Source organism: Amborella trichopoda, chromosome 3 (assembly GCF_054954075.1).
Source record: "Amborella trichopoda isolate Santa Cruz 75 chromosome 3, AtrichopodaSantaCruz75HAP2 v2.0, whole genome shotgun sequence".
Classification (NCBI taxonomy): Eukaryota; Viridiplantae; Streptophyta; class Magnoliopsida; order Amborellales; family Amborellaceae; genus Amborella; species Amborella trichopoda.
The window spans coordinates 36,121,527-36,144,580 of NC_142338.1; the positions used below are offsets into that span (position 1 = coordinate 36,121,527).

The 23,054-nt window shown below is 46.2% G+C and overlaps 1 long non-coding RNA gene across 2 annotated transcripts in view; it reads right to left on the reverse strand.

The window, feature by feature from the left end:
* LOC148782859 (uncharacterized) overlaps positions 1-23,054 on the reverse strand; it is a 44,480-nt gene that overhangs the window by 14,938 nt on the left and 6,488 nt on the right. Inside the window, exon 2 of one of the 2 annotated variants that reach the window (XR_016052194.1) lies at positions 16,387-17,591. The exons of the other annotated variant lie outside the window; for it this stretch is intronic. This is a non-coding gene — a long non-coding RNA (uncharacterized LOC148782859). Of the gene's footprint in view, positions 1-16,386; positions 17,592-23,054 lie in introns of those variants that run through there. 2 annotated transcript variants of the gene reach the window in all.

The following is a 23,054-nucleotide window of genomic DNA, read 5'->3' on the forward strand; positions in this document are numbered from 1 at the left end:
GTCTCTGCCTCTGAGAGAAACTCATGAAGGTGAAGCCCCACAATAGAAGGAGGCCGAATAGGCATGAAGTCTTATCCCCAGCAGTTCAGAAGCACCCACTCCCCGTGTTCCTGCAAGAACGCCCACACAATGGGAGGTGTATCATGTTCGCAACAAGATGAAACGCCTTAGAAGGGAGGCTGCTCATCAAGCAGATAAGGCACCCGCGCCCCGAGCTTAGGGACCTCTTCCAAATGAGGAAGGGAATAAAAATCAAAAGAGCTTAGCGGTGCAAGGTCGCAATTTCAAATCCCCTCGACACCCCGTCGAGGCAGGATCCTTCCCCCCTCCACCTACCTTGCATGATTTCATCTCAAGGCACGTTCTCTTTGCTGAGGGAGGAGGTCAATACATCACTGCAAGGACCATCCAGGGTGGACCCTATATGGGTGAGAAACCCTAAAAGCACACCGTGCCAGCGGTCTCAAATGCAAGGCTTTAAACATGCCTCTCCATGGTCACGACGATATGACCTTAAAGTTACCTCCCCAAAAAAATAAAATAAATGCAAAGTCTTGAACAAAAACCTTGTTGGGCGTTCAAGACAACCATGAAGGAATTCAAATGCCTTCTCAATAGGCCCTTGAGTTCATCCCCTCATTTCCCTTCTTTAAGAAGGCGAGAGACAAGGTTTGAGGCAGGAGCTCAAGAAGCAAACCATTAATGAACTCAGCATGAGAACAAGAAAGGAGAAAGAGAACCACCTTATTCATGCGTCAAAAGGGATAAAAAAATGGGGAGCCCTCAAACCCTAAAAAATGATCGAGTGCGTCTTCGATCTTCACTCTTAATTCTTCCCCGCGCCACATCGCAGCTTGCTTCTGCTCTTTAAGTCAGGAAATATCTTTGACAACTACATCTACCAAATCACTGACTGCGGCTGTCTCAGAGCCCAGCCGCTCCAACTCTCGAGACTACCGGTGCACCGTCTCCTGCTGTAAACTTTGCTGAGATTTCAAGGTAGCCTCGCGAACCTACAGTGCCCCTATCTCGTCCTCCAAGATCTGGATCTCACTAGACAGACCCGCAATTTCTTTCGTGAGGCGATCCTGATGAGAAACAAGCCGAGCGCTTGACTGTTCATGCTTCTACATAACAACCCACTAGTTAGCCAAACTCTTCTCCAAAATGGCCAAGCGTTCCTCATGAGACGCCTGCACTCCAGTTTCGCATGAAAGGGCATCAGCTCCCCAATCCACGAGATCTTGTAGCAGTCTTTCAAACTAGCCAAAGGTTTCTTCATCAGGGTACACAACCTACAGACTAGTTGCGCAAGCCCTTGAAGCCTCTACCCTTTCCTTGAAATCCGAAAGAGGACACCCCAATATCCTCTGAAGGTCGAAGCGTAGCATTAATCTCACCATGAGGGCCTTAGCATCCAAGGGTGATGGGGGAGGAGCTGAAGAGTCGACTACATTGAGAGGAGGGACTTCAAGGACAGGGTCCTCAACAATGATAGCCAAAGGCTCTCCCGAGGCAGCAACGGGCTCGGAGGAAGGGTCTTCCACATGCAACTATAGGATTGACGATTCTAGAGCCGACGCGACTGTCGACCTAGAAAGAGGGACTCCTGAAGAGGGCGTCTCTTGTCGTCGCACTACAGAGACAGTCGAAGCAGGAACCGTAGGGCGTGTGGAGGACACAACACGAATGTTGATGGGAGGCATTGTTTCCACCTCAACCTCTAAGGGAAGACCTTCTGATTCACACCTCGAACTGGATGAGGATGGACTCAACCCTCCGGGTCAAGCCATAGTCGTTCCTGACTCTGCTACCAGAGCCAGAATGGGCATTACAGGAGGCGGGGTCAAGGTTATACGAACTCCCACCTGTGCACATTTCACAGGAGGTGACGTCGAAGATGCATCTGCGGTGAGCGAGCCTTTTTTGCTCACACGAGTCCATCCTGCCAATCCTGGGGAAGCGGACTTTGATTTCTTTTTCCCTTTCCTCTTTCTCCCCCCCTTCTATCTTCCCTCTCTTTAAGGGGAGCACTCATCAACTCTACAACCGCAACAACCCTCGGGCCACGCTTTGGCCTATCAACTGGGCCGAAACGCGACCTACTTCCTCTCGGAGCAGTCAAACCTTGGGCAGGTCTTTCTTCACTACCTGAGACTGCACCTTCCCTAGTCCCCCAAAAAATGAGGCTGAGGTTGTCAAAAAGAGACTTTGTCTCACCTCACAATGACAAATATTTCATACCAATCTCGTCCTTGTCCAAACAACAAGGTTTAGCAGACTCTCTCTAATCGGAAGGATAATAGTCTAAATCGAAAAATTGGGAGAACGAGGAGTAAATCGCTTCCCAGCCCTACCGTCCCATTTAGAGCTGTTGATATCTTGTCATGGGTGATCTAGGCACCAATATGTACAGTTGATAGAATCCCACCACTATCGGTAGTCCTCGGTCACATGACCCATGCAACCATAATGAGGGACCACAAAATTGCATAGCCCCAGGAGGTCGAGACAAGTCTCCCACGCCATCCTCATGTCAAGGTTGGTCCAGGCCTCATGACTCATCCCTAGGGCCTCAGGGTCATGCAACCCACACTTTTTCCCATACTTCTTCTCAAAGAATATGGGAGTGCAGCATCCCTAGTCCAAATCGTGCTGACGCGTGAAGTGGTGAGGGAAATAACCCTCTAGCTTTTTGTCTCCTACACCTATGTACGGAAGAATGCAACCCCATACACTCACAAGATACATGGCCTCTTTCGTATTTGTGGTTGCCCCATCGAGCACCCTTCCGAAAGCGTCAATAAAGATGTTATCAAAAGGGCCACCTACTGGAAAAAGACTTCCTTTGGTGAAGAAATAAGTATTAATCAGGAGCTCGCAGACTCTCTCCGGCTCCCTAGGCACAGCCTTCATCCTGGCAATCTTTAACATATGAGGACAGCTAGCCTCTGTTAGGTTACCATTAATCTAATATGTCCCCGGGAAATATGCAGAGAGCCACCCAAAGACTTAATGCACCGGGAAGCTTGTGGTAAAATGAAAAGGGAAAGCCTTCGTCCACAAGGACCTCACCCCCACTGTCCCTCGAAGGAGCTTTACCAAAAGCAATAGCCCCCAACGCTGCACAAAACAGGCTGAGCTAGTGTGAAGCTCGTCCCTTGGACCGTCATGCAGGCCATGGAGAAGCAACCTAGGCAGATGATGCAACCTCTCGGCCTCGGCAGGGCAAACTTGCACCGAAAAAGGACCAAGTAAGCAGCTAAGTATATGCGGTCATGCCCCTCTTGCCTAGGAGGAGTAATTGTTCTCTTGGAAGCCTTATTGGCCTCCGCTTTCAATGCAACATCACTCCACGAGATGCTCGAGCTAGTGTCTTCACCGTCTTGGTGGTTATCGTGGAAATAATCCCTCCATGCTTCAAAATGCACCCCGCCGGACTTGAGTTTGGTCTCCGAGAGCAAGAGCTGATAAATCTCAAACAACTCGCTGAGATCAGAAGGAGTCGACCTACCCTTGATGAGTTTGGTGATGAAAAATAGCGGGGTTGTTGGGTATGAACTCCTCATACTCTTCCCCCAACAGGGGCAGGCCACAAACAAAGTACAGATCTAGAAGGGTGATTCATGCTTCACCACCCTCCAAGTGCCAACTGTTATCTCCCTCAAAGCGAAGAGGACCGACGGCCCATTGAAGGCCCGGCTTGGCCAACATCCTCTTCCCTAGCGTAGGCATATCCTCGCTGGAAGCAAAATCCTTGTGTAGGGCATGATAGAGTGGTATGCCACCCCTCTGAATGAGAGGCCCCCCGTCGGCATCCCCATACATGCAGACTTCGGTGCTTTCTCCCACATATGTTATGCTTGAGGGCCATTTTATCTTTCGGCTGGGTTCAAGGTCCCTGAGTGAGGTGCCCCTATTTAGAGAGGCACATGTATAAGAATCGATCACCAGCTCTCCCTCATGGGGTAACTGGTTCACGTCAAGAATTCTCACTGCAAACAAACAAAAGAAAAGGGGTGAGCAACCCAGACCGCGGACCTCAGCAAGCACCAAGAAAAAGGAACAAAAAGTCGAAAGACAGCCACACGCCCAAGGGAAAAATCAAAGAAGAAGAGCCTTACCAGAAGGAAGGGCATAACTTGTACCAGCCATTATCAACAATAAGCGCTCGACGGCAGAAGGCTCTGGTCAAAGAGAGAAAATGAAAGGGGGCACAGGTAGAAGACAAAAAGAAAATTAGGGTTTTAATCCAAATAAAAATCCCTAGTAAAAACGAAGACTACCCTTGCGCATCCCTTTTATAAAGTCGAAATAAGAGATGGCGTATCACACAAAATCGGCAGAGTGATGCATGGCCCAATCATGAGGGAGCACGAGCGGCACACGAAGCAACACGTCGCGTAAAACGAGGCACGTGAGCTCAACCAGCATGCAAACTAAAGCACCTCACAAGCGAAACTTCACATGACTCAGAGGTACGGAAGCACGAATGGCACGCGAAACAACGTGTCACACGTGTGAAAGATCACGCCCTGTCCCGAGGAGGCACAGAGGACACAATCAAGATGTCATGAGATCCCGACATAGTCCCCTCATTCAACATTTACAGCCCTGCATGGGTGACTTTGTTCACCATGGACGACGCACTCATTGCCGGTGAAGCACTACCTATGTACGCAATACTTCCCCTCAGCCCACACATGCCTCGAGCCCACTCAAGAGCTCAACACATGCTCATGCACTGCTACAATGGATGGACAAGCAAACCATGTTCCTTGCGCCGTTCACAGACACAGCGCTCCAAAAAAAAAAAAAGGGGGTCCTTACGAAAATCAGAAATGACGCATGCCCCAAGGGTTAGGGCAAAAACCCGCAAGGCCGTCCCAACCATCCAAACCAAGGCAAATGGCGATTGCCCCATGGGCAAAACAAGCGTCCTACAACCCATTTCTTATCCTCACCATCAGCAGGGGTAAGAATTGAACCAAGAAAAGAAAGGCGGGCAAACCGTGAACGAGAAAAGAAATGCGAATACACAGAGCGACAAGGAGAATTCAAATCAAATGGAGACTTATGTCATAAAAAAAAAGGATTACAGAAACGTGGTTAAAACAATCAGTAGTTATAGGGAAATACATCTGTTTTGAAATGAGTCTCCTGCCTTCTAAGGCACCGCCGACTTCTCAGAGAGGTAGTGTCTTTTAAGAGAAGGGGCCATTCTTTTCTAAAAAGAACCTGAAAAGCATTGACGTAACCCCTCGCTCTCCCCTGCCTTCGGTGAAGAAGGAAAAGAGCCGGATGTTGGTTAAAAGGAGTAGCCACGAATGAAAGCCTGAGCACTTCAACCAGCCATAGCAACAATTCACCCAAATGCTGAATAGTGAAATTGGGCAAATCACCCGATTGGTCAATCATCAAGAGGAGGATGTTGGGCCAGCAAACGCCGTCACAATCCATCATCATGGCTAGTTGAACGAGAATGGGTTCAGGCCAGACAACCCTCAACGCCTTACGCACAGTCTTAAACCTTGCGCTCTAGAGCCCAAGCAAGCAAAAGGGACCTGAAGGCATGGAGCCTCCACCTAGCATGGGTCCGTCAGCACTTTCACACTGGTGAACTCCTACACCCAGAAGCTCAATGCTCGGATGCACTCCAGGATTCGGGACCCAAGAGCTAGCCTCAGAAAAGGACATGACCTCTCGGGAGGACGCTTCAAAAAGGAGGGTATGTTCTCTCTACACAGGAAAGCAGAAATAAGAAGTTTCTCAAAACAACAAGAGAAATTGCTTTCCCACTCACTCTGCCTGGCCTTCTTATAGGCCTGTCATCAAAGAACTTCGCTTCCTGAATGACACTTTGTCCAACCACATGACACGTGTCGTTGCAATGGCACCTCATTTGATCGTCATTCAAGTCTTTTGCCCCCTCACCTTCCAGGCATCATTTTCAAAGAATCACCGGTCAACTCTTCAGCCGCTTCGCCTCCTAGGCGTCATCATCAACGGATCACAAGAGGATCTCTCTCCGCTTTCCCTTTTAGGCGTCACTTTCTCTAACCACGTGTCAATCTTCAAACGACTCCTCTTATAGGTGTCATCTTCCCATCCATACATTAGTCCACAAGCAATCCCGCCTTTCAGGCGACATTCCCCAGGTGCGCAGGCCAGTCATCAGAACGACCCGCTTTCCCAGCGTCAAGGGACCTCCCTGCTGATCCATTTCGTCTTCACCAAAAGTTGTTTTCAACAATCGGCGGCCCACGAGGACAAGCACTTCACGCGCCCACAGGGGAGCGTGACCAAGTCGCACTCACCTCCCCCAACACATCATCTATGAGGTTCGCTGCTCCAGTGAGCCTCCGAAGAAGAAGAAGAAGCTAGGCACGATGAGAATCATCTTGAGTAAAAGAAAAAGAGCTTCAGGTGAATATAGCCACTAATGCTATGGGAAAAATCGCCAAAAAAATAATAAAAAATGGGCATGGTGAAAACCTGCAAAGGTGCCATGGGTAAAAATGACAAGCAAGCATGGCCATGAAGCCATGAGTAAAAATGACAGGCGGGCATGAAGAAAACCCGCAAGGGCATTATCAGAAAAATGGAAATAAAAAAGGCGGACGTGACCTCGAAGTCGAGGGCAAAAATGCCTCAACAAAATGACTTGGTGAAAACCACCCTCGTGGTGCCACTTCCACCCGGTTCAAGTGAAAACCTGCAAAGGCGCTTGAGCCAAACAAAACAACTCTCCGGCCCCAGCGCCAGCTCCAAATCCCCAGCCCCAGTGCCAACTTCAAATCTTTGGCCCCAGTGCCAACTTCAAATCTCTGTCCCCAGTGCTAACTTCAAATCTGTGGCCCCAGCGCCAAAACAAAAAAATATCTGGCCCCAGTGCCAACACAAAACTCTCTGACCCCAATGCCAACTTCAAATCTCTGGCCCCAGCACCAACACAAAAATCTCCGGCCCCAGTGCCAACTTCAAAACTCTGGCCCTAACACCAACACAAAAATCTCTGGCTCCAGCGCGAACTTCAAATCTCTGACCCCAATGCCAAAACATAAAAATCTCTGGCCTCAGTGCCAAAACAAAAATCTCTAGCCCCAGCGCCATCTTCAAATCTCTGGCCCCAGCGCTAAAACACAAACATCTCTGGCCCTAGTGCCAACACAAAAATTCTGGCCCCAGCGTCAATAAAAAAATCTCTGGCCCTAACGCCAACACAAAAATCTCTGACCGCAGCTCCAACACAAAAATCACCGACCCCAACGTAGAAACAGAAAAATCTCTGGCCCCATCCCCAAAACAAAAAAATCTCTGGCCCCGGTGCCAACACAAAAATCTTTGGCCCTAGCCCCGAAACACAAAAATCTCTGGCCCTAAAGCCAAACACAAAAATCTCCAGCCCCAGCACCAACACAAAAATCTCCGGCCCCAATGCCAACTCAAAAATCTCTAGCCCCAGTGCCAAAACACAAAAATCTCTGGCCCCAACGCAAACACAAAGATCTCTGGCCCCAACGCAAACACAAAGATCTCTGGCCCAAAGGCCAAAACCAATTTTCTTTTCTTACCAGCTAGATTGGGATCAATGCCCGCCAAGGGCACCCGCTAGCTAGGCCATTAGGAGGTTCTATAGGCATGGAATGGTAAGACCTCCATGAGGCAGCCTATCAGCATGCTCTCCCAGAAAATGGACTCTAACAGAATTGGGAAAAAGCCTCTAAGTGAAGCTCCAGATCGCTAGAGACCACTTTGGTCACCCCCCAGGGAAAAGCGCAGCAAGGTCTCCCCTCAAGGATTGCGCTGTCAGTGATCAAGAAGAAAAACATCTGTCGAGAGGCAATAAACACGTCTTAGTGAGGATTCAAAAGATGAACTTCGATGACAAAATTTTCATTTCGAATGTTGTACTTTTTGCTTCTCTAGAAGTGCAACATCCATCGAGGCAAGGTGTTGTACGTCATTTTTGACGTACTTATGTCCCTCACATGAATAAAGAGAGATCTAGTGATAACTCGGTCCTACTAGTACTGAAACACTTCTAGACCAAAGTTGTACTGAGAAATAAGCCTCAAAATAGATAATCTAGGAAGAGTGATATCGTACTAAAGAAATACCTTACAACTGTAGATCTGTGCTAACGGCTTTAGAACACCACCAGACTACTGTCATCGCATTCAGAACGTCAAAAACCCAGCAAGCACCAGTTTTGGGCTCAATTGGACCACCCAAAAGGGGTCAATGCCCTAACTGCCTCAAAACGGGTAGGTTTTACACTATCGCAGTACGACATCACTGAACCAGTCCCCAAGCATGGAGACTGTGACATCACATCTCGAGAGGGACTTCAAGGACCCACAGAACCTTCGTCTGGAATCAGAAAAAGCTCAAACTTGGACATATTCTAGATCAAGGTAACCCCATCATTTTGACCTAGGGCTTGCACCGTGGCGCGACCCAAAGTTAAACTTCTTCTAGAAAGAAGGTGAGCACAAAACCAAAAGAATCAGAGTTTTAAGAAGAAGGCATCTCAGACCTCGTGAAGCACATCTCGAGATCTGCACATCGGATCATCACGAAACCATGTTCAATGCAACCACCTCGCAAAGAGATGCAAACTGGTATAACTGTTGTACTTATTCCACGGTTGGATAAACACAAATCCCAAGGTTGCAGAAGAAGAAGGATCGCTCGATTGTCGGAATCCCTTTTCCGATGACAAACCAAAATGGACCAAACTTGGTGCAAAACGATTGTGACAATCTCATCTTTTACCTGCAAACAAAATAAAGACTCAAAGCATCACATGTCGAATAGCATTGGTGACCAAGGTTCACAAATCTGGCCAGACTTCCACTCTGTGGGTAACAAGCTGCCTCAGCATGATTAAAAGGCATCAAAATGCTTAAAATCGAACAAGCATTGAAGATATAATGGAAAATAGTCTGAACCATCACTACAAGTTTTCGAAAAAGCTTCCAAGATCTGGCGATGGCGAAAGGCCCCTCAGAGAGGGATGGTTTCATCATTAATATAAAAGGTTTTAAGAGCATTTTGGTCATTGTACCTAATTTTGGGATTTTATTTTAATTTTTTTTAATGCTAATTAAGCTTAGTTTTTGAGCATTCATCCTTGTTTGGCAAGTTCTCTATATAAAAAAGCTTAAGTAACTTGTAAAGGGCAGATTATTCATCACTCAAATTGAGGCATCACGCTTGTTTTCACTCATCTTTTGCTTTTAAACCTTTAATCCCATCGAGAGGAGAGAGAAAACTTTTTGAGAGAGAAAATACCCTTGAGTGTGTGATCTCATTCTCTCTCTTTCCTAAATCAGGCTACACCTCGAACCCTCTCTCTCTTCTCCTCTAATTGCCACCTACCCCGTGCAGCAACCCCATCCGTGACGAAGGCGTAGTCACGAGCGAACCCAAGAGTTCTAACCCTCGGGCCACCACTCTAACTTCCTCTTGTATAGTCGAGTTGAGCTGAGAGACGCATACGCTCTCTCCCTCAGTCACTCGGGAGGAGTCAACCTAAGCCAGTAGCCAAGAGAGATCCAACTCTTCAGTTACCTCAACCACCCGACCGCTCAGCGGTTGTGCAGAGAGGGAGAGGTTCACCGCCCTTCCTCCGCATCCTATCCTTTTCACCAGTCATCATCCTTGAGGGGATCGTCACGGAGAGGGACGATCAGCCCATCACAATTACAAGAACGAGAAAGAGAGAGAGAGAGAGAGAGAGAGAGAATAAATCGTTTGAAAGCTTGAAGAGAGTCCTTGTCCAAACCGCACTGGCAGATAGCCGAAGGGCTTTGTTATTATTCTAAGAGGGTGAACTGCTTAGTTGTGTCCCCTGAACCCCAAGTGGCGAGGCTAGCGTCTAAATGCACCCCCACCATAAAAATCTCTCTCGTTGTTGGTTTCGATCAGTGCTCGGAAGAACTCGAGTACACGAACATGCGACGTGTGCGGACACTCTGCGGTTGTTTGAGAGAGGATTTTCTCCCCCGCACTCACCTCCCATCTGCACGAGGACCGAAGCAAAAATCAAGCCCTGACCAGTTGAGTCATTCTATGCTGACACAAAATATTATTTTACGGACCCAATACGCTCTCAAAAAGCTGACATTGTCTATGAGAATCAGTACGGACCCAAACTTGAGAGAGACTGCATCAACCTCTCATGAAGACAAGGAAGACATGACACGATCACTCAATTATCTCTTTCAAGTGGAGAAGAGATGTGGAAAAATATTCCCATTGACACCCATCGAGGGGAATTCCCCATAATCCCGAAAGACATACCGTGTCAGAAAGGTGAAGGGGAAGCCTCGCCCTCTATGCCCTTTACACGAGAATCCTTGTCGGTGGAAACTCATAGTGAGCACGGCAAAAATAAAGCTACAAACTCGAGTCCGCTGACACCTATGGTCATTCATACTCATGATGGCTTGATGGTGTTGCATATCCCCATCCCTTTCTCGAAGCTGAAACGACGTGCATGATTGAAGAAAATAAAAAAGCCGACCAGAAAGTCTTGCACATTCCATTCCCCTTAAGGGGAAAGGATGACACCTCTCCCACTCCTCCGGACGATTGTCGCATAAGTTAGGTCAAGGTATTACAGATACCTAAAGTCCTTCACAGGGAAGAGAGTGTAAGTTGGTCTCGCTCTTTCCCTACGCACCACCCAGACTACCTCAAGGTCCTACAAATTCCTAATGTCCTAACTACCAAAGTCCTTAAAAAGGAAGGAGATGACATCAGCCTCACAAACCAAGCTTACCACATGCAGGGCTCTAAAACACCTTGCACTTTTCAACCTTCGGGTTGGAAACTCGAATTGCGTGCCAAGAGGCAAGAGGTGGACCATCCTCCCCCATTCATGACTTCACGGGTGCCTTTGATTAGCAATATGAGTCTCAAGGACGGGCCCTGATTATAGCGCTAATGGAACAGACACATGATTTGTCTGACCAAACAGAGGCTATAAGAAAAGGAAAAGCTAAGATGGAGGAAGTTTCCCCCCTGAAATCCATTCCCGCTCCTTTACCAGGTTTCACCCCAGAAACTCATAAAATAGTTGGCCAGATATATTCACGAATTAATCCTCTTCTAAATGTCGAAGTCATACCTCAATGGAATTTATACGGCCCCGAAGCCCATCAAATCATGAGGAAGATGGATTACGAGCCAGCTAACAACCTAGGTTTGAATGATGGAAAGGGAATGATAGCACCCTTCGCCGTCATCGAAACTACGGGGTCTCGGCATAATAAAAAAGAAGGTCTTAGTTACCCAAGGCACCCATGCCTACCCTCGTGCCTCTTCTTCACTGAGATTTCCCATGTGACGGTCTCACAAGAGCTGCCACTGTCCCCACGAGAACTTACCGTTGAGGAAGTTGTTCCTCAAGAACCTCAAGTGATGACAAGGGTTAACCAGATTGATCGAGAATGTACCGCTACGGAGACAAAGGAAATAGAGAAAGAAACATCACTCACCAAGTAGACGGTCAAAGTACTCGAAACTCAACAGCAGACTGTCGACCCACCTCCCTTAGTTGAAGAGGAGATAGACAAAGCCCCAGAGGTTTTAGAAGATGGTGGCTAAGCTACAGTTGATGACTTAAAAGAAGTAAATTTGGGTGACGAAACTAACCCAAAGCCTACTTTTATCTCAGCCATCTGCCTCCTAAAGAAAAGAAGGAATACATAGAATTCTTGAGGGCTAATCGAGACGTATTGGCCTGCCAGTACAAAGAAATGTCGGGTCTTGATCCCTGGGTAGCAGTCCACAAATTAGGGATTCATCCATCCTCCAAACTCGTCAGGCAAAAATCGCGAAGGTTGAGAGCAGATTTAGAAATCCAGCTCGAAGCAGAAGTCAACAAGCTTAAGGCTACACATTTCATTCGAGAAGTCAAATACCCAAAATGGCTGGCTAATGTCGTGCCAATCAAGAAGAACAACAGACAAATCAAGAGCTGCATCAACTTCCGTGATTTGAATTCAGCCTATCCCAAAGATGATTTCCCACTCCCCTCTACGGAGTTGCTGATTGACTTGAGCATCAACTGTCAAGCATTCCTGTTCATGGATGGATGTTTTGGCTATAGCCAAATAAGGATGGCCCCAGAAGATGAAGAGTCCATTGCTTTCCTAACTCCGAAGGAAGTCTTTTGCTACATAATGATGGACCATGACCACTGTCTTCGAAGACATGCTCCATGAGGAGGTAAAATGCAATGTGGATGACCTTGTGGTCAAGTTTAACAGAAGAAGCAGTCATATAAAAAATTTGGGGAAAGGCTTCGAGAGACTTTGCCTCCATTAGCTCAAGATGAACCCTTTGAAGTGTTCCTTTGACATACGATCTGGAAAATTCTTAGGGTTCATTGTCAGGCATCGTGGCCTGGAAATAGAACCTATTAAGATTACAATCCATTCAGGAAATTCCACCATCGAGAAATCTACCGGAGCTGAGATCGCTTCAAGGCCAGCTGGCCTATATACGATGGTTCATCTCTAACCTATCAGGGCAATGCCAGCCCTTCTCCCATCTCTTGAAGAAAGATGCACCCTTCGAATGGGATGAGTCATGTCCAAAGGCCTTTGACGATATCAAAAGTTATCTGCTGATGTCCCCAGTTCTTTCTACCCCAATTTTAGGGAATCATTCTATATGTTATGGTGCTGGACGAGTCAGTTGAAGCACTGTTAGCCCAAAATAATGGCGAGGGAAAAGAAATTGCTATGTATTACATGAGTCGAAGGATACAAGGGGCTGAGGAAAATTACTCGTCGATAGAAAGGATGTGCCTAACCTTCATCTTTTCCGTACAGAAGCTCTGGCACTATCTGCTCGCTCACCCAGTTCAGCTCATTTGTTGAGCAGACCGTATAAAATACCTCATGTCTCGCCCTTGCTTATCGGGCCAACTTGCAAAATACTTCTCATGGAGTTTGACATCATGTATGTGCCACAAAAAGCTGTCAAGGGCCAAGCCCTCGTAGACTTTCTGGCTGCCCATCCTCTATCAGCCGGTACCCCCTTGATCGATGATCTACCAGACGAAGAGGTCTTCCACGCAGAAGTGTCAGGCAGATGGAAGATGAATTTTGACGGGGCATTCCAGTCTGAGAAAGGAGGTGTGGACGTAGTGTTCTCTACCCCTCGTGATGGGCTTTCTTCCTCTATCCTTCTCCCTCCCCATGATAGAATCGCGTAATGAAGCCGAATATCAAGCACTCATCATAGGCTTGGAGATCACCTCCCATATGGACCTAAAGTGTTTGGATGTTTATGGGGACCCATAATTGGTAATTAAACAGCTCAAAGGGGTATATGACATAAGAAAAGAAAATCTCAAACCTTACTTCAATATTGTTAAGTCATTAATGGCCGAATTCGAAGAGGTTACTCTTGAGCACGTACCGCGGAGGCTTAATGGACAAGCTGATGCACCAGCCAAATTAGCAGTAACTATTCAAATGTCGCTATAATGGGCCACACCAGTATGGGTAGCAGAATGGAGATACATTGAAATCATTAAAGACCTCGACGAAAAAGGCAATGAACAACCATACGAACAATGCCCATTTGAAATAGACAGCGTTGATGAGGGAGACGCGCAAACTTCATGCCATTCACCAAAATCCCCCGTGATCAAAGAGGAAAAAGAAGATGAAAAAGAATCAGCACCACCAGACTACACATGTGGGGAAATAGAGGTGACAACTGACTGACCTGCCCCTATCAAATATTACCTCCAGCATAATCGACTCCCCAAAGATCCTTTAGAGAGAAACAAGATCTGAAGGTCAGCCACATGATATGTGTGTCGTGACGATACCCTGTTCCGAACTTTCTACAACGATATGAAGCTTACATGCATTGATCAAGAAGAAGCGAACAGTGTGCTAAAAGAGGTTCATTCTGAAGTTTGCAGAATGCACCAGTCTAGTCCTAAGTTATACTACAGGATCGTCAGGATAGGCTACTACTATTGGCCTACTATGAATGCTGACTCCCTTATGTTTGCAAAAAGCTATCCAATACGTCAAACTCATTCAAGCTTCATTCAGCAACCTCCCGAACCTCTTCACCCAACAGTGGCATCTTAGCATTTCGTTCAATGGGGCATGGACATCATAAGTCCTATTGACCCACCTTCCTCCTCGGGGCAAGTATTCATACTTGTTGCCACAAATTACTTCTCCAAATGGGCCGAGGCAGTCCCTCTCAAGAAAGTCCTCGAGCTCGCAGTGGCCAATTTTGTGCGTCACCATATCATATACAGATTCAGCATGCCTGAGCGAATCATTTTTTATAACAGTCCCCAATTTTGAAGTAATCAAATTGACAGGCTGGCTGATCAATTCGAGCTTACATGGAAATACTCGATCATGTACCATCCTAGAGCCAATGGTCTGGTCGAAGCTTTTAACAAGACTCTTTGTAACACTCTGAGAAAGTCTGTCTCCGGTACTAAAAGAGATTGACACAAAAAACTCTCTGAAATTCTATGGGCTAACTGCATTACAGCCCTCTCTGGTATATGGGGGTGAAGTTGTGTTGCCTCTAAAGATTCAATTGCCTTCCCTCAGGATAGCCTTCCACTACAGAATGACGGATGAAGAACGGGCTAGCCTTCGCTATCAAGAACTAGACACGCTTGATGAAAAGAGGTTGCAAGCACAACAGAGCCTTCAGATTTACAAGAATCGTATGCAGCGAACCTTTGACAAATCGACCAAAATAAGATCATTCGTGAAAGAGGAGCTAGTCTTAGCAGTAAGGAGACCTATCATCGCTCATGGTCAAACTAAGGGAAAATTCGAACCAAAATGGGAAGGTCCATTTGTGGTGAAAATGGCATTTCCCAATGGAGCCAACGTGCTGGTCAAGAGGTCATGCCACTAATCAATGGAAGATATTTGAAAAGTATTATCCCTAAGTTAAGGTCCAAGCTACACAACTGCTAAACTGTTAGTGCATGTCCTGACGATACGACAATAAAACTATGCCACCCATGGTCCCAACGGCATGATCTTTAATCTGCCTTCAAAATAATAATAATAATAAATAAATAAATAAATATATTTCATTCCATAAGAAAAACATGGAAAAAATAGAGGCTACAGGTTACAAGAGCCTATTGCCCCAAAAAGATGCAAAAAAAAAAAACAAGGCAGAAGTGTTTTTCTCAAAGTTGAGCTAAGTTTTGGAAAAAAGCTTTTTACAGTAGCCACTACTAGGCCTAACAATTGATAAGCCTTCTCACTTCGGCTATACGATCTTCAAGGTCTTTCAAAGCTACGACGTTGTCCAAAATACTCCTGATGGCACTCATCCAGCTCGACGCACTTCTCACTAAATTCATGAAATAAAGCGCTTATGGCTGGCGTTAAGGTCATCAACTCTGAGACGCAAGCAGCACTGAAAGATGCAAGGTGAGAGTTCTGCTGAAATGCTTCGCCCTTCACATGAGCATAATTGGCTTCTATGACCCTTAGTTACCCAGATCTTTCCTTGCTCTTGTGCAGATCTTTCCCCATCATGAGAAGTAGAGCTTGCACTCACCATTGCTGTCAAACGACACTCAAAGAAAAAAAAAGGCAAAGGAAACTACCCCCTTTTTATAACTGAAGAAAATACAGCGTATCACGTAAAACCCAATGGGGTGACAGGTGGCCCAATCACGAAGAAGCTCGAGCGGCACGCGAGGCGAAACATCGTGTGATTCAGAGGTACGAAAGTACAAATGGAACGTGAAGCGACATGTCACATGAACGAAATGATCACTCTCCGTCTCGAGAAAGCATAGAGGACATGCAATCAAGATGCCGCGCAATCCCAATGCAGCTGAATATAAAAATACTGTGCGGACCCCTCGCTCAACACTTACTACCTCACGCGCATGTCTCTATTCACCTAAACAGAGCGCCCACTTTTGGTGACGACACCATACATCTCATGTACGCAAGACTCCCTCTCAACCCAAAAATTCTTGGATTTTCCCCAGGGGTTCAGCACACACTCTTGCACCATTACACCAGATAGCCAAGCGACCTATCTTCCTTACGCATCCGCACACACGAGATCCCCGGTGGTCAAAGTGCTCAAAAAAAAAAAAAAAAAAAAATAAGGTCCTCTCAAAAACAAAAAAATGGCACGTACCTTAAGGGCTCTAATGAAAACCTGAAAAGGCATTCGAACCATTCAAGCCAGATGCTCTGCACAACCCCCTCGAGGTAGAAACAAGTCTCCTAGTTCATTTCTTATTCCCTCCATCAAAGAGGGATAAGAACCAAGCACAGAAGGGAAAGAAGAGCAAAACAAATCACAAAAAAGACAAAGAAGTGCAAGCCACAAGAGAAGGAGGTTGCAAGCCAGAAAAGAAGATTTTTATTTAATGAACAAATAAGTGATTACAAAGCTATGGTTGCAACGAATCTGTAACTCCCAAAAAAAATGGATGAGAATAAATTCGTTCTGAAATGAGTCTCTCACCCAGAGACGGGGTCTCCAAATCCACCGCCGCCTTCTAGGGAGGTAGTGTCATTTAAGACGAGCAGTCATTCTTTTCTAAAAAGGGAGCTTTAAAAGAATGAAAATACCCTCTTGCTCCTTTCTACCCTCGAGTGAATGCAAAGAACCAGGAGGCGGTTAGGGGAGCAGCAACAAGCAAAAGGCCAAGCAGGAAATTTCCCGCTTGACATGTTGGTAGTCCACCCAAACATTGAATGTTGAAGTGAACCAAATCATCCATTCGTCCCAACAACATGAAGAATATAATGGGCAAGCGAAGACCATCACAATCCCCTAGAACCTTACGCACATCCTCGAACCTTACTCTCGGGATCTCGAGCAAACAGTAGGGATCTTAAGACACAAACCCACCATCCAGCGTAGGTCCATCAATACTTTCACAGGATCGAACATCTTCACCCAAAATCCCAGTGCTCGGACGCACTCCAAGACCTGGGACTGAAAATCCGGCCTCAGCAAAAGGCATGGCATCCCAAATGAAGGCTTTAAGAAAGGAGATTTTTGTTCCCCCTCCCTTTACAAAGAAAGAAATAGGGAAATAAGAAGCTTCTCGAAAAAAAAGAAGGAGTTGCTCTCATGCTCTCTTGGCCTAAGCCCCTTTTTATAAATGCCACAGGCCTGTCATAAAAGCACTTTGCTTCCCAAGTAATGCTTCATTCGACCACACAGACACCTGTAACTACGATAACGCCTTGATCTACTGCAAGTCAAAGTTCTTCACTGCCTCGCCTCCCAGGCATCACTTTCACAGGATTACAAGAAAATCTTCTGCCTTCTTGGCAACGCTTCCTAAAAGCAAATGGATTCATCATCAAAACGACCCGCCTTCCCAAGCAATATGTTGCTTCCATGCGAATGCATCCCGCCTCACAAAGTCCCACTTCAACCATCATCAGATCATAAAAGAAAAAGCGCTCCTCGTGCCCATACGCTACATGCGGACAAAGGCACTTCTATCCCCTTACATCTCATCTGTGGTGTTCATTGCTCCAGTGAACCCCATCCAAGCAGGATCCCTCCGAAGAGAAGAAGCCCTGAAAAACAAGAAAAAAAAAATTGGGCATAGTGAAACCCACAAGCCATGAGTAAAAAAGACAAGCGAGCATGGCCATGAAGCTATGAGCAAAAGTGTCTTGAAAACAAGAAAACCGGGCATGGCGAAAACCCGCAAGAGCGACATGAGTAAGAATGGAAAACAAGGCAGACATGAGCCCAAAGTCATGAGTAAATATGCCGAAAAAAGGACTTGGCAGAAACCACGCTTGTGGCATCGCTCATATCCAATTCGAGTGAACACCGGTAAGGGTGCTTGGATTAAAATAAGCAGGTTGATGCAACTACCGCCTGAAAAGAAGAAGACCCCAACCAACTTCAAAGAAAGAAAGATCACAAAAGGCGCTGACTACAAAATCCAAACTTTGGCCCCAGCACAAAAAATCCAAAATTTTGGCCCCAGTACCAAAATCCAAATTCTAGCCCCAGCGCCAAAATCCAAACTCTGGTCCCAACGCTAAAAATCCAAATTCCGATCCTAGTACCAAAATCCAAAATTCCGGCCCCAGTGCCAAAGTCTAAATTCTGGCCCCAGTGCCGAAATCCAAAATTTCTGCCCTAGTGCCAAAATCCAAATTTCGGCCCCAGCACCAAAATCCAAATTTCGACCACAGCGCTAAAATCCAAAATTTTGGCCCCATAAAATCCAAAATTCCGATCCCAGTGCCAAAGTCCAAATTCTGACCTCAACGCCAAAATCCAAACTCCAACTCTAGCACCAAAAATCCAAAATTCTGGCCCCAATGACAAAATCCAAATTCCAGCCCCAGCGTTAAAATCCAAAATTTTGGCCCCAGTGCCAAAATCCAAATTCCGACCCTGGCACCAAAATCCAAACTCTAGCCCTAGAGCCAAAAATAAAAAATTTAGGCCCAAGTGCCAAAATCCAAATTCCTACCCCAGTGCCAAAATCCAAACTCCGGCCCCAGTGCCAAAAGTCCAAAATTCTGACCCTAGTGCCAAAATCCAAATTCTGGTCCCTGCGGCAAGATCCAAATTCCGGCCCTAGTGCCAAAATCCAAAATTCGGGCCCCAGTGCTAAAATCAAAATTTCGGCTCCAATGCCAAATCCAAATCTCTGGCCCCAGTGCCAAAATCCAAATTCCATCCATAGAGCCAAAAATAAAAAATCCCCCGGCCCTAGAGCCAAAAATCTCCTACCAGCTAGATTGGGGCAAAGGTCACCAAGGGAACCCACTAGCTGATCCACTAAGGAGGCATTGTCGACATGGAGTGGTAAGCCCTTTACGAGGCAGCCTATCAGTGCACTCTCCCAAAAAAGAAAAGGAATCCAGAAGCATTGGGAAGGGAGCCTTAAGCGAAATGCCCATTTGACTAAGAGTTCATTTCGGTCGCTCCTCAGGAAGACGCTTACCATGATCTCCCCCTCAAGGATCATGGTGACGTCGGTGATCAAGAAGAAAATTTTTTCGTTGAGAGGAAATAAACACGTCTTGGTAAGGATTCAAAAGATGAACTTCGACAACAAAATCACATTCCGAATGTTGCACTTCTCATTTCTCTCGAAGTGCAACAACCATCGAGACAAATTGTTGTACGTCATTTTTTACATGCCTACATCCCTGACACAAATAAGAAGAGTTCCAGTGACAACCTAGCCCTGCTGGTGCTCAAGAAACTGCTAAAGCAAGGGAATACTGCAGAATAATCCTAACACTAGGCAACCTAGGAAAGAGTACCATCATGCCACAACGAGAACTTACAACAACAACCATATGCTAAAGGCTTCAAAACAGTACCATACCATTGTCGTTGCATCCAAAATGTCATAAAACCCCTAGGAACCAAATTTGGGCTCAATCAGACCTCTCAGGAACATTTTATGCCCAGATTACCTCGAAAGGGTAAGTCGTACGCTATTGTGGTGGGGCCTCACCAAAACCAGTCCCCAATCGTGGAGATCATGATATTCACCTCTCGGGATGACCTGCAAGCACTCACATGTTGCTCGATTGAAGTCGGATCAAGCTCAAATTCAGACACAAGATAGGTCTCGACGACCCGGTCATTTTGACATATGGCACGTATCGTGACATGACCCAGAATCAAAGTTTTTCTAGAGAGAAGATGAGCCCAAAACCATGAAAAATAGAGCTTTTGAAGAAAAAAGTATCACGAACTTCGTGAAGCAATAAACTCAAGAATTGTACATCGGATCATCGAAAAGATAGGGCCGATGGGACCGTATCACGAAGGACTACAAACTAGTATAATTGTTACATTCAATCCAAGGTCGGATAAATCACAAATTCCAAGGAAGAATAAAATATGATCGCCCAGTCACCGGAATCCCTTTTTCCGACGATCTCCCGAAAACATAAAGTACTTCAAAAAAGGACCAAAACGGATAAAAATTGGTACAAAAAGACTGTGGAAGTCTCCTCTTTTATCTGCAATCTAAATAAAGACTCGAAACACCATAGATTGTGTTGCATTGAAGGCCAAAAAGTTCACGACCTAGCCAGGTTTCCACCGTTCAGAGAAGAGTCTGTCGCAAGACAATAAAAAGAAGTCAAACTCTTCATAATCAAATAAGCATCAAGACTACGATGATCAATCATTTCAAAAACCGTCATCACCACTTGAAAAAGCTTCCAAGATCTGGAAATGGTAAAAGGCCCCTCAAAGAGGGATGGTTTCGTCATTAGCACAAAAGATTTTAGGGGCATTTTGGTCTTTATTTCAAAATTTAGGATTTTATTGTAATTTCTTTTAATTGTAATTAGGTTTAGTTTTGAGAATCCACCCCTGTTTTGTGGATCCTCTTAAAATACAAGCCTAGGGAAATTGTAAAAGGGCCGGATCATTCATTAATGAAATAGAGGCATTAAGCTCGTTTCTGCTTGTCATTTGCTCATAACCCTTGGATCTAGCGCCAAAGAGAGAGAAAACTTTATTAGATAGAGAAATTACCTCTAGTCTTTGCTAACCGCGCAGCTCAAAGCCCTCTCCCCCTCTTCTTTCTTTCTTATCTCTCTTCATTTGTTACTTGCTCCGCGCAGTAACCCGTGCTACTGGAGGACGCACGGTCGCATCTCTCTCCCCTCTCATCTCTAGTGTAGGCGCAGCAAGCCTGTGGTACCGTATAGCACCCTGCTATCCGACATATGCTCGACCTCTTACCTCTCAGAAATCAGCCTAAGGATTCCAACCATCAGATCATCGCTCTAACTTCTTCTTTGTACAGTCGAGTTGAGCCGTGAGAGAGGCATATGCTTTCTCCCTCAGTCACTCGGGAGGAGTTTTCCTGAACCGATAAGTCAAGAGGGTTCTAATCCTTCAATTACTCTAATCACCTGAGCGTACATCGTTCGTGCGGAGAGGGGAGTCCTCATCACCCCTCTCCTTTGTCCCTTCATTTTGTCAGCCTACCCTTGCTCGAGCGAGCCACTACAAAGGAGTACAACCGAGTTTATATTGTAGTTTCCAGCGAGAAAGAACGAAGCAGCGAGTTGAAAAACTTGAGGAGAGTCCGTGTCCAACCCGTGCTGGTTGACAGCCGGAGGGCTTCGTAATTGTTCCAAGAGGGCAAACTGCCTGGGTGTGTCTCGAACCCCAAAAACGACGAGGTAAGCACCAAAACGTCCCCTATCGTAAAATTTCTCTCTTTGTTGGTTCTTATCCGCACGTAGTAGAGCACACACCCAACGTGTGTGGACCCTCTGCGACTGTTTAAGAGAGGATTTTTTCATCGTCCGCATAAAGAAAAATCAGGTCCAACCAGTCACCTTTCCTATTTAACTTGTTTTCAAATTTGAGAAATATCAAGCCCTGGGGTCGACATCCCCAAAGGAATCTTTAACATAAAGCCTTGGTGGGAGTATATTTGGAACTCCAATCTTAGCTAAATTTTCTTTAGATGCTGATAGTTCGCCCTTCAGTTGGGCAAGCTCAACTGACTTAGAGGTCTTAGCCTCAGTATGTTGCTGATTGCTTGAAATTGATGGCATGGTTTGGGTTGTAGGAGAGGCAGCTGATATGGGCTGCACATGATTAGAAACAGGGTCAGACTGAGCTTGCGACACAGCTAGAGCCGAGTAAGGAGTGGCACAGGTGAAGAGGCCTAGGCCGGGGTGGCTGAAGCTGGATAAGTAGTGGGCAGACGAAGGTGCCTCAGCCAAAGGGTAGTATTGGTAGGTTTTAGGGAGACCTGAAATGGTGGAGCCGAGGGTTGATATGCCAAGACCGGGGACTGAAAATGGACTACCAAGGTATGGTGTGCAGGGTGCCCCCAATAAGGATGACTAGAGGCCGATGCAGGGTCCGAGAGTGGTAGATCTGAGTGGTACGACTGATTGGGATAATGGGTTGGTGCAGGGCCTAAATAGGCCACTTGCAAGTGATGGCATGGAGCTAGGGCAGATTGGTAAGACTACCTGGTGGGTGGTTGTGTGACCTAAGGAGGGTAGGCCTAGGATGGGGATTGTGAGATGGATGGTCCCTTGGTCGAGCCACCTCTATAGAGGGTTCGGGATGAGAGATTTGGTGGTGTCGGCATGCCAATAGGGTAGAGATAACATCAGTCTGTTTTCAAGGACAAGAGAGGTCCCCTGACCTTGACTTGAGTGGCAGCTCGGGACCCGAGGTGGGTTGTGTGGCTCAAGCATGTCAAAACGCTTCAGGAAGATCTTGACTGATGATAAGTTCCTCAAACACTCAATCGAGAAAGACTCCTAAAACTCAGGACTAGATTCTAAATCACTCATAGGGAAGTCAGGGTGCAAGCCCCCATTGATTGAACGATGATGGTTTGAGTTTTAATTTCTAGAGCGGGTTTTTGAGGGACCCTGACCCTGTTGTGCCGGACTTTCATCTTGGGTAGGTCATGCCAGGTTGGGTTAACCATGTCACTCAAGTAAGTTTGCAGGAACTGAGGGCTCAGTGATGGTATTAATTCGATTGTCCTTCCCCTAGACCTTGACTCCTATGGAGAGTGCAACCCCATCTCTTTAGTTTCGGGTCAAATGCCACAACTATTTAAAGTAGGGCCATGCAGACCTCTAGACTGACAGGTTCAACTGGATAGGCCATCTGGGCTAGACCTGGGTCGTGGGATTATGGACCCGTTGGAACCAGATTTGGATTGACTTGAAGTAGGATAGGCCCCATGAATTGAATCATAAGATCCTATAGGTCGAGCCAGCCTTTGGGGGTTAGAAGAAGCAGTGGACACGTTATCTAAGTCATCGGGTACCATAGACATGACTACTAAACCTAGGATGCAACAAAGTAAGCCATTGAAAACAGTTTGAAATGACTTGACCTAGACTACAGGTAGGCCGATTCTGGGGGGGCTTCCAAATTAAATAAAAGCTAAAATTGACTAGGCTTGATAGGAACCCACATAAGGTTTGGCTACAATTGTTTGCGAAGGCCGGTCCTTACTATTGTGGGCTTCTTTCATGGTCAGAGTTTCCCCAAAG